Consider the following 16,116-nt stretch of genomic DNA (forward strand, 5'->3'; position numbering starts at 1 on the left):
TTGTGGAAGCTGAAGTTGGGACAAGTGTGTGACACCCCTCTGGAAAGTGGGAAGAGGAGAGGCATGGCATTGCCTCACATGGCAAAGAGGGAATCATCTCAGACACTGTCACAGCTTCCCCTTTGCCTCAGATCCCAGATGAAAAACCCCCTCAGCTCAGCACCCTGCTTGTTGTGGGATGGTCCCAGGGGCACAGCCCTGGAATCCTTGGAGCTGCTGGCACCCAGAGCAGCCTTTGGTAGTGATGCTTCCAAAGCTAACAAAGCAATGGCTCCAGGTGGCCCCTACACTGGTCACTTGAAAAAGTGGTGGCTCCTACACTGGAGAACATTGTCCTCAGAGCAGGTGGGGGCTCTGCATCACCTCTGGAGCTGTAGGAGCTCCAACTCTGTGCCTCCAGTGCTTGCTGCTAAATGTAACCATCATAAAATGACCTGTAGCAAAGCAGGCTCCCTCTCTTTCCCCAAATGTCTTCATTTTCTGCCATTTAAAAAATGCTTTCTTTGAATAAACGTTATCTACACCTTTTTTGTCTTGGTTCTTGATAGTCTGCCTGATGACTCACAAGCCTCCATTAGGACAAGGAAACTCTGAGTTTGCTTATTTTGAGTGGGTATCACATAAATGCATCTGATCTCCAGGCACCCTGGAGCTCATCAGCAAAATAAGTCTTATCTCTACTTTTCTGCTGAGGAAGCTTTGTTCTCCAAATCCCAGTAAAAATCCAAAGGGAAAAAATAACATTTATATTGAGATAGTATTACTGCAAACACATTTTTAAAAGTTAATCAAGAGAACATCTGAAATTAGGGAAAACACAGCCTGGATATTGTCAAAGATTCTCTTTTTTAAGGTAATAAAAATTTTAAATATTTTTCTAATTTTACCTTTCCTTCTGAAAATATAATTTCATGTTTTTAGCCTTCCTAAAAATTAAAAAAAATTACCCTTGGTGCCAAAATATTCTTGCTATTAACTATATGGTATAGAAAATATGTAATTTTATTATAGATAGCATAAGTAATGTTTCTAGGCTTTATTCCCCAATGGATAAAAAATGCTCTGCAACTCAATTATAATGTTGTTTTACTTCTCAGAAAACTTCTATTTAGAAATAAAGCTCTCTGTGCATTTCTGTGGGGGTTTTTGGACTGCACAGGGACTTTAATGATTGAAAAGAAACATGGGTCAGCATCTCAGGTCAGGTTATGTTCAGGTTAGGCCAGATTTTGGAGTCTGGATGAAAGCATTTCTGTTCAAAATATTCAGTGACACTTACCATCATTTTTCCTGTTGATCTTTCAGACCAGGAAAGGACAAGACACAGAACTTACAATGCTTTAACTGATATTTTGAGAAGAAGGGATAATGGAAATGTTGTCTGACCAGCCCTCACTCACTGGCACTTTCCCAATGAGCAGTAACATTCCCTCCAGGTTACAAGACAAGAGTCAAACTCTGGTTTCTATTTTTTTTTTAACAGCTTCTACTGAAATAATGCTCTGTGTGTGTAAGAGCAGTAGCAGAATTTAGCCCAAATTATATGTGAAGCCTTAACCAAAGTGTAAAAAATGTGCTTTGCTGGGCTCACTGAAGAGTTCTTGCCCCCTCATCTTCCACTGTGTTTAAAAGACTGGTGTTTAAGAATTCAGGAGTGTAGATCCAAGCCTCACATCCTCTGCCCAAGCACAGCCCATCTCTCACAGAGCCAGACTGCAGATTCTGAGGACACTTTTCACTTCAGCAGGCTCCTCCTCTGTATAATGTGGCTGTGAAAAGGAATAACACATCTAGCTATTTTTCCCCTTTTGTTGTAAAAATTACCAGAACAGAGACACAAATACACCCAGCATCACTCCAAAGCACCTGTACCCAGCAGAGCACCCAGAAGCATTGTGCCTCTCCTCTAAACATGAAACTTTATTTATAATGGTTTTGACCACAAGACTTCATGCTACTCTTCTTATATGCGATGGAAAGAATCTATGGAGACTCTAAACTCACATGTTTAGTGAAAGTGAACTCACATCTTCAAAACGTTTTGCACTTTTATGCATTGAAAGAGTTCTGGAAACGAGCACTACAGGATAATAATAATAATAATGAGCTGGTAGTGCCATTTCTTCAATTATACATTTTTTTTAGGCAAAAACTTGTCGACAACAATCTGCTTTTCTCCGCAGGTGTAACAATGTTGAAATAAAGCAGGAAGCAGTTTCACTGTTTCCTCCGTTTCAAGGTTCTGACACAGAGTAAAATTGGTAAAAGAAATTTTGCAATCGACTCATAACCAGATCAGTTCGTTTTCATGTGCTCAGGTGTTGTCAGCTGCAAACACCACTGCAAAAGCACCAAGTAACAGTCAGGTTTCATCACCTGGATTTCCTGGGGCTCGGTGTGATACTGTGAGTACATATGCCAAAATACATAGCTCAGTCTTGTTCCACTTAATTAGTGGAAATGTGGATCACTGTTCAGAAGAGGATGGAATAAGGAAATTATTGCTGTTTGTAGAACAGATCTTCTAAAGAGATGTTGCACATCTAAAGCAATTATTGTTTCTCCAGGAACCAAGCTGTATAGAAACCGTCGATGTCGGATTGCCAGTTAAACTACTGAATGCCACTTTTCACATTTAGTAACACTTTCCTACCTGGTTCTGAACTGTGTTCTGTGTGTGTTCTGAAGGGCTTGAACTTTCTAGATATTGATTTTCATCTAACATGACTTTTCAATGACTTTTCTGTCTCGTGTTCCTCTGTCCTTCTGTAGCATGATGCCTGTGGCGCTGTAACCTTATCCAGGTCCGACCTTAGTCTACTCCAAGGCCTCCTGGCCAAATGTGCACATCCTCAAAAACATCTCCCAGACCTTTAAAGTAAGTGAAGCATACCAATACTGTGCAAAGCACTGCAAAGAGTGCTGACAGATAGAAAAGCAAAATAATAATGTATATTGTGGTGCTATTTGTGATTCCTTCTGGCTTTTCTCCAGCCTATGATTGCAAAGTTCAGAGCTTTCACAGTGTCCCTCAATTCACTTACCATGGGATAGCCCAAACTTAAGAAGGTGTGAGACTGAATTTCAGATGCCCTCCATTTTGCCCACCCCCCACACTAGGGTTATGAGAAATCTGCTGCATGTTTCAGATCCACCACTGAATTCAGTGTGGCAGGATACAGCACTCACTGGGAAATTCCATAATATTTCCCGGACTTGACATCAGAGTTAAAAAGATGCAGGTAAGAAGTATGCATTACCTTATGAGAGAGTTTTGTAGACATTTGGCTAGCTGAGAGAGGGCATGTAGACACAATACCATTAACAAACTGAGAAGGACACAGGCCTGAGAGTCAGCAGTCAGTGTCCAATGACAAAACTGGGCTATAATAACCTTGCTGCAGCATGAGGATGTAGGAAGGTAGTGCCTTGCCAGAATAGGAAGAATAGTTTCAATAGTTGCAATGAAAAACCTAAAAGAATGTAGAAGTAGGTGTAACTGGATGATAAGTAAACCAACCAATCCTGAGCTCAGCTTTGCAATATGTATGAACTTCATTAAATCTAATAAAAATGTATGTGACTACCGATCAATAAATGAGATCTGCTGATCACCCATATTGGAGTCCTGCTTTTCTCCCGCCGATCCTACAAAAATGGTGATCCTACAACCTCCTTCTCTTATTTAGTTTCCAGCTATAAAGAAGGAGAGCTGGAATAGTCAAAATCAATGACATTGCTCATTCATGACCACACACTGTAACTGTTTGTGCTCCTTACACCAGAACCTTGGCTACAGAAACACACCTCACATCACTTTCTGCCTCATACCTTGTGTGGGTTTTGCTCTCCTTAATTAGAAATATGTTATAACCAAAACAAATTATCCAGTGCAAACCCCAAATGAATTAATCAATTAACCCAGAAGTGAGATACAAAACTTTCTGTGGTTTGCAATTTCTGCTGAAATGACCTCATAATGCCGCTGAGTTCCGAAGAGCGCCTAACTATAACTTTCTTTAAGAACCCAAAAATCTCAGAGGTCTGCTCAGCACTCCAGTGGCCCTTAGATGACTCCTGTGCCTAGCTGCTTGCTCTCTCTCTTTCTCTGCCAGCAGTTCCTTTCCTTCTCTTGGCCTGAAGAAGGTAATCAGGTGTCCTCTCTCATCCATCCCAGTGCGCTGCAGTGTCAGCTGGCCAGTCCAGTCTCTCTCCCTAGTGACTCAACCTGATCTCTTCCTTCACACTGATTCCCAAGCTAGCTGACAAACTGTTTTCACCTGTCACAGTCTTCTGACACAGATTCTCCAGGTTGTAGCTCATGTCCAGAACCTTTGGCCCTAATTTTTTTCAGCTTCTTTCTCAGGCAGAGGAAATGTTAGGTTATACCTCAGGAGAGACTCCCTGATTTTAGATTAAAAAACACAGGCTGGGGTGGCTTAGACTTCCCTGAAAGTCTTTTCAGTGAAATGTGTGGAGGGAGGGAATTCCATTGGAAGTGCCAGTGGTGAGTGCTTGTAAGCATTTGATGCTTAATGCATTTAACATATGAACAACTAGGAGACAAGAAATGGTCCCTGGACAGTGTGAAAAACAGTAATAGACAGTTAAATTCTCCAGTGTCCAGTAGTATTGAAAATACAGTGCCACTTGATCAAGTCATGTAAAATGGAGCACCAGTGTACAAGGTTAACTCCCCAAACTAACCAGTGATAGTTAGGTTTTGAAATTTCAGGGGAAACCAAGTGCACTTTACGCAATGAAAATGCTTTTTTTTCCCTAGGATTCATGTAGGTGTTTATGTAGGTGTTTATCTCAGCATACCTCAGTACAACTGAGGCAGAATTTTTCCTTTAAATTATCTTACAGAGCTTTTCCCTTGAAGTTATTTTCGTCACCTACTTGTGGTTTGCTTTCATCTTAACGCTTACACAATCTTTCCAAGAAGAATGACAAACTAGTGTGCATGTGCCAAATGTAAAGCCACTCCTGCAATGTGATCTGAGAGCTTTACAAATACAGATGGACTTGGCTTGCAATCACTCTTGCTGGGACTGTTTTGCACAGCAGCACAAACAGCCTATCTAGAACCTTTCATCTGACAGCAGGTGTGAAACACCTCCCTTGTGACAAAGCTGTAAGCTACCTCTTCCATTCCCATTGTGAGACAGCAATTAGTACTGCCTTAAAATAATAATTTAAAAAAAGAGATAAAGAGGATGCAATCTACCAGAGTACAGAAAATACCACAGTCATTCTCTTTTGCTGAGGATGGGGAAGAACTTGAAGTCTGTAGTTGCACAGACTCTGTGTATGGTTAGTTTGCTGTGGATGGTGAAAAAAGATTTGATGACTTATCTGAAGACCTGAGTATTCTTCTGTTTTCTCTATAGAAGTTACAAAGGAAGTGGTGTCTCCACCCATAAATAAAATGTGTCAGAAGATGACTGAAATCAGATTCATGATGTGTGTACATTGGTGCAGTGTGGCTACCAAGCTGGCTTCAAGCTGCTGGACTGTCCCTGGGGAGTTTTCTCAGAAACACAGCAGGGTCTCCCAGGTAGGTGCACAGGAGTGTGAGGCCAGTCTCTGAGAGGACTGAAGACTATTTGGAGCCATTTGTGTCTTTTAGGTTCCATTTCACTGATCAGTCCTGCAGATACCTGCGAAGCAAAAGCAGGGAAGGCTTGCATTTCAGAAATGCCAAGTCCTGTGCCACAAATAATACTGGAATCTGCAGGCTTATCACAGGACAGGCACAAGTTTCATCAAGGGAGTGAGACACTTAGAGCTGATTTTATCCTCCCCACCCCAGAGTGACTAATTCTAGCACACAAATTAAGCACCTTCCCTTTCTACTTACATTAAGATCTTCATAGATAGCCTCTGCTGTTGTGATCCTCATGTTCCAAGAATCAGTGTGAAGACCAAGAACAGCTACAACAGATGAGAACCCTGCTCCAGCACAGTACTTTGCTTTGGAGAAAAGCAGTCTACAAACCAGGTTCCACAAGTTAGTGGATGCTGGCAAAATGGGCATAATTGTATTGCTTCATCTCATAAATGTGGTAAGAATGCAAATACAGTAATACCTGTGAAGGACTCAGAGGTTGGCCTGACAGAGTTAGAGACATGATTATGAGAGAAAAGCAGAATTCTACAGTTTGAGAAGAGCCTGGATAATGTGCATTAAATAGGGCCTGCTCCAGCACTGTAGTGAAGTGCAATAGAGAGAACCCCAAATAACCAGTCCCTCAGCTGGGAGGGTGCCTCCTGCAAACTGAGCCAAGCATTGTGACAGGGGACTGAGCACCACAATGTTTGTGAGGACAGGTTAACATGAAGCATTTTTTATTGCATTGATACGACCCTGTGTCATTCTTATGTGAGTAATGCAGAATATCTTAAGAATATATAGGTCTCCAAATTTACTTACTTCTTTGTTGCCACGTCTTACTCCTCCAAGGCTCTGTGGAGTGCCCTAAAGCTGTAAGGAAGAACTGTGACACCTGAGCAGCTAATGGCAACTTGCATAAACCACCAATAGAAACTGTTTTATTTTTATGTATCTTCCTACCACCCCACCCCCCCCCCCCCCCAAAACCCCAGTTTTGGTACACCTGCATGGATATGAGGATGTAGGGAAAGCTGTTCCAGCTTCTGGGTGCATCACCACCTGGGCTGGTCTTTAGATCTGCATTTGATCTATTCCTCTTCAGCAATGGCAGTAGACAGCATTATCAGGCTTACCTGCTAAAACATCACCTTGGCCCCAAGGAATAGCAAACCAAAAAATATTTGACTTGATGTTTTTCCAAAATAAATGGTTTCTCATCACCAAAAGCCCTGAAGTCTTCATTCAAGTTACCCAAAAGTTTTATCAATGCACAGGCTGGCTCTCTACCCTGAACTTGTTGCCTAAGGCTGTTTATATCATTAAAGAGAATTCCCTACATTAGGTGATTCATCCCCTCTGCAAATACCTACCTCTGTCCCTTGGCTAGAGAGGGAGCCCTTAGATTAGCTAGCCAACGACCAACTAAGGGTGGGAGAGATGATTCCTGCAGCCTACACCTTTCCAGTTGGGAAAGAATTCCCTACTAACAGACCTTGCAAAGGCCTGCTTTGTGCTCCTCCTTGTGCTCAACCAAAGTCACCACGTGCCCATCCCTGTAAACTTGAAGATAGTCAGCAAAATATCTGATGCAAGCTACTGTGGGTGAGGGTGCTCAAGAGGAGTCTGCAGCACAGGTCTCATCAAGATGTTTCTTGAATTCCTCTTTTAGGACAAAAGATCTACTTTGTTCAATTTAATCATAGAAAATGGCTGAAGCACACTGGAGCAACAGGAAAGCAACTCCCTCAGTACGCACCTTCCCTCATGCTGTCCTGCTTGGTCTGAAATTCTTGAACAGGCTTTGACACAGGGACTGAAGTCAGCATTTCTCCTTCCAAAGCCTAGAAAATGAGGTGAACTGCAAGGCCATCTCTTACCTTTGCTATAGTCTTACTGGCATATAGCTGAAGACCAGTAATTTCTATTTAAGTAATTAGTTGGTAATATTTTTAATATTATAGCCATTAGTGACCTGTCTCCAGCATCCCTTGAAAAGACACTTCAAGAAATAAAGAAAATTATTTCAGCACCTTTAAGTGTATCCCCACAGCCTGACTTCAGTGTGCACACAACACTGTATTATTGTCACAAAAAGCCAGTCTTCTCTTACATTCAGTAACTGATGGAGTAATATAAGCACATCATGGTTTGATTCCCTTGCTTTAGATTTCTTAGTGGTACTGTTGTGACAGCTTGCAGAAAGCTCCAGAAAAACTAAGACAGTTTTGTTGCAGATGTTCTTCATTCCTTTTTGATTCTTCCCTTTGATCAAGCAGTACTTCCCTATTTCTAGAATTTCAATGGATTAGCATGCCAAAGTTTCTGTACTCTTTTCTTACTGTTCATTCTAATTTTTGATGGAGATGGAGAACCTAATTTTAAATGGCAATCTTCTCCTGGAAATGTCTCTGACTTTGGGAGACTTTTCTCCCACTGTTTCCTCTGCTTCTATCTCCTAGGAAGTTATATGAATTAGTTAATGTTTATAAAGCCCATTAAACCCATACTATGGAAAGATACTATGAGTAAAATCATAGAAATTAAGTCTGAGAGATCCTCTAGGCCTTTTGCAATCACTTCTCACAGGCCATGCTTTCTAGACCAATAAACACAATTTCTCTCCCCTGGATTTCTTGAGAGTCTCAACATGGCTGAAAAAACACATTTTCAGAGGGTTCTGTCTTTTGTAACAGGCTCTATCCTCAATAAGATGATAGCAATTTGGCTACAGGTCAAAATGTAGTCACAGGTGCTTAAAATTAAGTGCCTGATATGAAATGTTGCCCTTCCTTTGAATACGTCTTCTTTTTTTCTCCTGTATTTTAATCTTGCTCAAACTTTTTCAAGCTTCAGATTATTTGTATTACCATTTTGGAAAGAGACTATTCCTGATTTTCAAAGCCTGGAGCAACTGGGGCTCCAGCAGCCTGAAAACACATGTCCACGTGTCTTCAGTCTTTGGAGGCACAAAGAATTAAAATTCTTTCCAAACAATATGAGCAAAACCATGCTTTTGCCCTCTAGTTAGAGTACACTGATTGGTCAGGAGTGATTCATTCACCACCACAAGCATCCACCAAACCCATTATGCCAAACTCAAAACTGCTGTTTACCCCCCCAGTTATGAAAATAGAACAGAGGTCTTCCAAGAAAGACTTCTCCTGTGATCTTTCCTAAAACTGATTGGAGTTTGGTGACTCCAGGAAGACTCTGAGCAAGGCAGAAGGAAGCCCCAGTTTCACAAGACAGGGAGAGAAGAAGTCAAGGACTACCTCTACTGTTCCCAGAAGATTACACCCACGCGGAGACCCTGGACAGTGGATTCCAAAGGAGTTTCTCCCTTAAAAGCTAAGCCCCTTCTCCAGGTGACACCCTTCCTTTTCATCAGTGAAAATGAAGTTCTTTGGGCAGGATTTTGGATCCTGAATTGGGAATTCGTTGACAGTAGTTGCCAAGCCCCTCTCCATGATACTTGAAAAGTCATGGCAGTCAGATGGAGTCCCAGGTGACTGGAAAAGGGCAGACTTTGTATTTCTCTTTAAAAAGAGAAGAAAGGATGACCCTGGGAACTGCTGACCTGTCAGCCTCACCTCTGTGCCTGGGCGGAACATGGAACAGATCCTCCTGGGAGCTGTGCTAGGGAATGTGGAAGACAGGGAGATGATTCAGGACAGCCAGCGCTGCTTCACCAGGGGCAGGTCCTGCCTGACCAACCCAGTGGTCTCCTGGGATGGAGTGACTGCAAGGGTGGGCAAGGGAAGAGCTATGGATGTTGTTTATCTGGACTTTTGGACAGCCCCCACAACATCCTTTTCTCTAAGGCGGAGAGAGATGGATTCAGTGGGTGAATTCTTAGGTAGATTAGCAAGTGGCTGGACTGTTCTGTCTGGAGGGAAGTTGTCATGGCCCGGAGTCCCAAAGGACATTAGTGACAAGTGGTGTCCCCCTGAGGTCTGTACTGGGACCAAGCACTATTTAATATCTTTATTATCAAAGGGATTGAGTGGACCCTCAGCAAATTTGCAGATGACACCAAGCTGAGTGGGGCTGCTGACACACCTGAAAGATGGTATGCCATCTGGGGGGCCAAGACAAGCTTGAGAAGTGGGTCCTTGGGAACCCTGTGAGGTTTAACAAGTCCAAGTGCAAGGTGCTGCACCTGGGTTAGGGCAACCCCTGGTATCAGCACAGGCTGGGCGATGAACTGATGGGGAGCAGCCCTGGGGAGAAGGACTTGGGGGAGCTCATGGATGAGAGGCTGGACACGACCCAACAATGTGGGTCTGCAGCCCAGAGAGCCAAATGTGTCCTGGGCTGCATCCAGAGCAGCGTGGCCAGCAGGGCAAGGGAAGGGATTCTGTCCCTCTGCTCTGCTCTGCTCTGGTGAGACCCCACCTGCAGGGCTGTATCAGCTCTGGGATCCCCAGCATGGGAAGGGTATCAAACTGTTGGAGCAACTCCAGAGGAGGCCACCAAGACAACTAGAGGGATGGAGGACTTTTCCTGTGAGAGAAGTCTGGGGAAATTTGGTTTGTTCAGCCTGAAAAAGAGAAGACTTCAGGGTGATTTTATTGTGGACTTCCAGTGTCTGAAGGGAGCCTCCAAGAAAGAAGAGGAACCTTTTACAAGGGCATGGGGTGACAGGACGAGATGCAATGGATTCAAACTGGAAGGGAGTAAATTGAGATTAGAAGTTTCCAGAGTAGGTAGAAATACTTATTGACCTGAGAATGGGATTTTATTGAACCAGCCAGACTTAACCCTGTAGTGATGGAGTAGTTCCAGCGGGAGTAGAACAAGCTGGCCCCCATAAAGTCTTCATCCACCAGTTCTGACCTCATCCTGGAAACCGAACTTTTTCAGGGGAAAAGAAACTTACCCCCCTTTTGCAATATGTCACAGGAAGTGCTGTTTCCTATTTTCAGATATATGTTCGTTCACAAAGAAGAAGCACCCACAGTTAGACCAGCTTGATGAAACAGTGAGTAGCTGATTTTTTTTCCTTATCTTTCCATCTACATGTGTGTAAATTTAGAAGAAATTCACTAGGTGGGGAGTCACTGTGCCTAATGACAGTGGCAGTAGCAGGTATTATCTCTGACATTTCAGCAGCGATAATATCTTTGGGAACAATTGACTCTTGTAACTAGCTTAGAGCTTGGGATGAGGCTAAATGTGAAAGTAGAGAATTCAACTGGATGATTTGTGTAGAAAATGATAATCTGTTTTTGTACCAGAAACTTACTGGGTCTTGGTTTTGAAGCAGTTCCAGGAGACCAATAGCTTGAAGTTGCATTCTGCTAAGGATAAAAATTGGTCAGATGTGAAATCCTTCATGCTTAACTTAAATGCTCCATATCTAAAAGGCATCTTGCTCTGTCAGATGCAGTTGGCAGGTGTTCTCCATCCCTATCCTATCACATGGTTTCTCTGTATTATTAATCTGTTAAAAGTGTTATTTCATTATCATTTTTAAAGGGATATTGTGACTGGGTCCTCTTTTTAATGTGATGTCTCTGAGTCACCACATTAGAAAGTCTTTACTCCATACCTCAGCTACATCTCAATGAGGTATCAGTTTTATACCCAGATTGCAATTTTTGTTAATGAGGTTTTACATGAATAAAAATCATCAGTGCTACCCTGGAATTTTACTGCTCACACCCAAGAAAAGGTGAGCTCCCCTGCTTGGATAAATGAGATTTCCCACTTGTATATTAGCAAAAAATCTACAATAGCCTACAAATCCTTTTTCATTTTTTTTACATTCTTGGGAGACTTGCACTCTCATTTGCCTGGAACAGCTGACAGCAACAGAGCAGGGGGCTTGAACCTCTCAGTGTAGAGACCCTTGGAACGATAACAGGACATCACATGATCCCATGGCATATGCTGGCAGCCTCCCCTCCAAGCTGTTAGCCTTCCATTTGGTACTTGAGTTCATCCTCAGAATGGTTGTGACTACAACTGCTGCTTGAACTACTCCCAATTCAATGTTTTATCAGATACTGAAAAAAAAAACCCAAACCAAACCACAGCAAAAAAAACCCTAACAGACATACTAGCCCAGAACTTAGCTTCCACAAGAGAAGAGCCTATGTATCCAAATACTCATGATTTGGAGGAAGATACTTAATCCATGTCTCTAATTTCTCTTTCTCAGAATGCTAATTTTCAGTGCTTATGATATTCCTTTACTTTACATTTGTTTAGGTAAGACCACATCCTCCTTCTTTTTTCTTGAGGCCCGTAGACTGATTCTATTTAACTGCAGAAAAGCTCAGAATTTTTGCCAGGCTGTCTTTCTGGTTTTGGTGGGGAACGTAAACAATCAGATCCTGAGGGCTTACAGAGAATAAGCCTGCTCTTTTCAGCCCAGAATATATTTTATTTTCAAAGTTTTGCAGGGTTGAGAAAACGTATCAGTTAGGAGGCAAGTAATTCTGAATGTTTCTAATGCTCAACTGTTAGAAAAGAGGAAGAGGTTTCCCAGGCAAGGTTTAATTCTGGAAGGGGCTCTTTGCCCAGTCAAATCCTAGAAAGAAATCCTGTGGTCACTACCACACGAAAAGTTGTTTTTGAGGGAAACTATCAGTTTAGAGTCTTACACAGAGTATTGAGTTTACACCTCCATCTTTTCCTTCATCTTTCCTGGTAACTCAGGAAAAGTTCTTACTTTTATGCTTGCTCTCCAAGCAAGTGCAGCTGTTTGTGCACAGATTTCTCTGCACTTTTGCTCCTCCTAGAAAGTCAAAGGCAAAGTTAAAGAGGTAGAGCTATGAGCAGGAAACACTGGGTACCTCTCTTGCAGAGCCTATCAGAATATGCGGCATTATTTTTTGTTATTTGAGTTTCAGTATTACTCAGTGCTATGTTGCACTTCTCTCTCTTCAAAAAGTGCCCTAGATGCTGCTGACACTTACTTTTAAGCTGACTACAAGTCATTAGGCAATTTCTTTTTCTGTGTGCCAGATGCTGGCATTTGTGAAAGAAGGAGAGTGAGGGCGAGGGCAGTAACACTGTGTCACCTGCTCATACATTTCCAAAGAGAAATCTTTTTGTAAACTGAGAAAAGGTGCAGGGAACTTTGGGAAGGTCATTCAGTTTTGAGATAAGGAGCTCCACTCATGCACAGATGCTTTTGTAACTTGTAGTTACTACAAGTTCTGGTTTCTGAGGGGAAGCTTTGTCCAAATCCCCTCTAGAGCACAGTGGACTCATTGGGTTGTGACAAATGTCATCCCTAAATAAGTCACTGCAGCAACTCAGGAGCAGCTTTGCTTGAATGACATGACAATATCATGTCTGATAGTCCTACCAGCACCAGACATCTTCTAGCTTCAAGTGACACTGTAGATAGCAGCTAATGCTTAGGAGCTAGTGACAGAAATCTGGAAAGACTTCAGGGCTGCACCTTCATTACAAGAATCTCTGATGTTGCCATAAGTACAGCTTTGTTAAAACTTAAGAGAAATGAAATTATGTTTATTTGGGCTCACAAAGTTACAAGTATCCAGCAAGCCAAATTTTATCTCATTTAAGATGTAACTCAATGTCCTTTGCAAGAATTTTTTTCCAGGGTCCTGGTATTTGGCCCATTGCTTGGCCAAACCTCTCTGTATCCGGCTTCTTTGGCAACTCAGAACAAGTGGAAACAACAGTAGCCTCTTATTGGACTGTTCATGTGTTTAGATAGTCTTACATGGTTAAACACAGGATAAATTAGTAAGTTCTCCTCTTATATGTCTACCTTAGCCTTGACATGACGCCTACTTTTGCAAAAACCATTCAAAACTTCTGCCAGCAATTGAAACTACCCTGTGCATGCAGAAACAGTGGGACTGTGGTCAGGACAGTGGGCACTGATGGCCACATGCAGTACAGAAAATGAAAATAGTTAAGACTTTATGAATATTCATACATAATTTTGGTCAGAAATAAAAAAGGAAAAAAATTAAACAATTAAATTCAAGTTCTCAAATCAAGAATTACTCCAATTATGTTTGAACAGCACAAGAGCAGAGATAAACCTGGAGATCTCTTTGCTGTGACACACTTATTTCTGAAGGTTCACACCTAGATAATTTAAGAGCCAAAACCAGACATCATGTCAAGGGCTACAACTTCTGCAGAAGATGCTTCTTTCTGCACAAAAATGAAAATGGGAAATATGGTTAGAGATAAATGAAAAAAAATAAAATCAAGTGCAACCAGTAGTAGAGTTTTTTATCCAGGTCTGTTTTCTAGAGTTATTTGTGATTAACACCACCTGTGTGCAAAAGAGAAGCATCTTTTAAAAAAGCATCTCAGAAAATACTCTTAATATTTTTTGCTTGTTTTGGAAAGGAGGACCATACAAATCCTGTGAGATTTCCTACCAGGTCAGAGCCAGTAAATAAAACAACCACAGCACAGGCTGTCTTTCTAGCCAGGGTCAGTGTCAGTTGTATAGGGCAAGAGATGGAAAGGAGAGCTTGGTCTGACTGGGATGGACTTACTTTTCTTCTCAGCATCCCTTATGGTGATGTCTTTTTGGTTTGTCAGCACAGCTGAGACAGATGACCCAAAGTGACCAAAAGGATATTCTGTGCCATATAACACCACACTCAGGAATAAAACTGGGGGCAAAGGGAAGTTTTTTCCAGAGCAGGCATTGCTCAAGGACTGCATCTGCCTGCTTATTGAACATGGCAAGCATTCGTCCTTGTATCGCCTCTTGTGGGTTTTTTCAGTTTCATTCTCTTTTTCAGCTTTTTCTCAACCTGCAAGTTTCTTTTCTTCAGCACTTCTGATCCTGCTGTGTGGAAGGGAGTGGGTTGACCAGATGGGGCCTTAGCTGCTGGCTGGGGTCAACCCTTCACAGGACACAAGGTTTGGAGAGCAAAGGAGACAAATCTATAGGAAGTCAGTTAACTTCAGTGTTGTTGCTCCCACTATTATTTTCTCCTGTTGTCACAACCCAAAATAAGTTCCAAACTTTGAAGAAAATAAAAGTTACTTTCTTTTTATACAGATACAAAGATTCTACAAGGCTAAGTGCACCAAGGCAGGTTTAGATCAAATATTAGGAAAAATTTCTTCACTTGAAGAAAGGGAAAGGGGAAAGCTTGAAAGGGATATCAAGCTCTGGAACAGGCTGCCTAGGGAAGTGGTTTAGTCACCATCCCTGCAGATATTTAAAAGCTGTGTAGATGTGATGCTTAGGGACATGATTTAGTGGTGGACTTGAAAATGCTAAGTTAATGGCTGGACTCAATGATCTTAGAGGTCTTTTCTGATCTAAATCATTCTACAATTCTACAGAACTATGATTCTATATATAGGCGTATGTATATGTATATTTACTTGTGCTTATATACACAAGTACATGTGCACAAAAAATTACATACATTATATACACACAAAAAATTGTTTTACTACCATGTAACCAACAAAATTTGTTCAGGAAGGTTATTTGTATTACATATATATCCACCAAGATTAAAATCCAAATCAAAACTATGTCCTCTGGATCCTGAATGCTCTGTAATTATATATCAGGAAAACAGCCTTCTCTCAAACAGCTGAATAAGCTGACACGAGCTTAAGACAGTTCAAAAATTTCACCTGCTGCAGCTCAGAATGGCCCAACATGTAATTAAATTGACTGTCTACCAAAAAGAAGAGCAGGGGCTGACTCTCAGTCACTCCAGCCATGGGCTGGGTTACTTCAGTGACATTTAGACTTGCAGACTCAAGTGCAGACAGAAATGGTGTGGTTGTGAGACTGGTCTCTGCAAAAGATGCCTGCAACCACATTGGGCAGAGCACACCACTGAAAAAAGTGCAATCAGGATAGGAGAGAGCACTGGTGCATGACATGAGTGTTCAGGGATCACACAGCAAGCTGGGCCAGACCCACTGCCCAAACTCTTCTGCATCAGGAGCACTCTGTTGCCTTTACCTAAGAACAGGCATGACATTTCCAGGAACAGGCTGATTTCAAAACTAACACCGTGCCATTGGCAGCCACCTGTCTGTCCTGAAGTGCCTGATAAAAGCAGTCGTGATGGCACAGGAAGACAGAGCAGCCCTTTAAGCAGACAGCAAGTAGCGCTCTTTGAGTGGCTACCAAAGGCATTGATTGCATTTCCTCACCAAGTGAGGCCAGGGAGCACTTTTGGTCCCTCTGACACTTCACAAAATCCTCTGCCCAGCTTCTCATGGAACACACAGGAGTTCTTCTGCGTTCTCGGGGAGCCTGTGAGAAGACAGTTGTCCTGAGCTTTTCAGAGATCAAGTTAAACAAATCTATGCTTCTGCATCTGGTTCACAGATGGACTTGGGAAAAGGGGAGGCCTTGGCAGCTGGGGGGGCGACACCCAGACCCATTCTTGTAGGGGAAGTCCAGTCCCTCCAACCATTCCTAAACCCAAACAGAAGGGACAGAGGGTTTGCACAACCCACGCACTTCCTCATTGTTGCCTTACTGGAAACACTGACTGACAAGGGGTGAAGAA

The sequence above is a fragment of the Fringilla coelebs genome, assembly GCF_963513975.1.
Source record: "Fringilla coelebs genome assembly, chromosome: 1".
NCBI classification, from domain to species: Eukaryota; Metazoa; Chordata; class Aves; order Passeriformes; family Fringillidae; genus Fringilla; species Fringilla coelebs.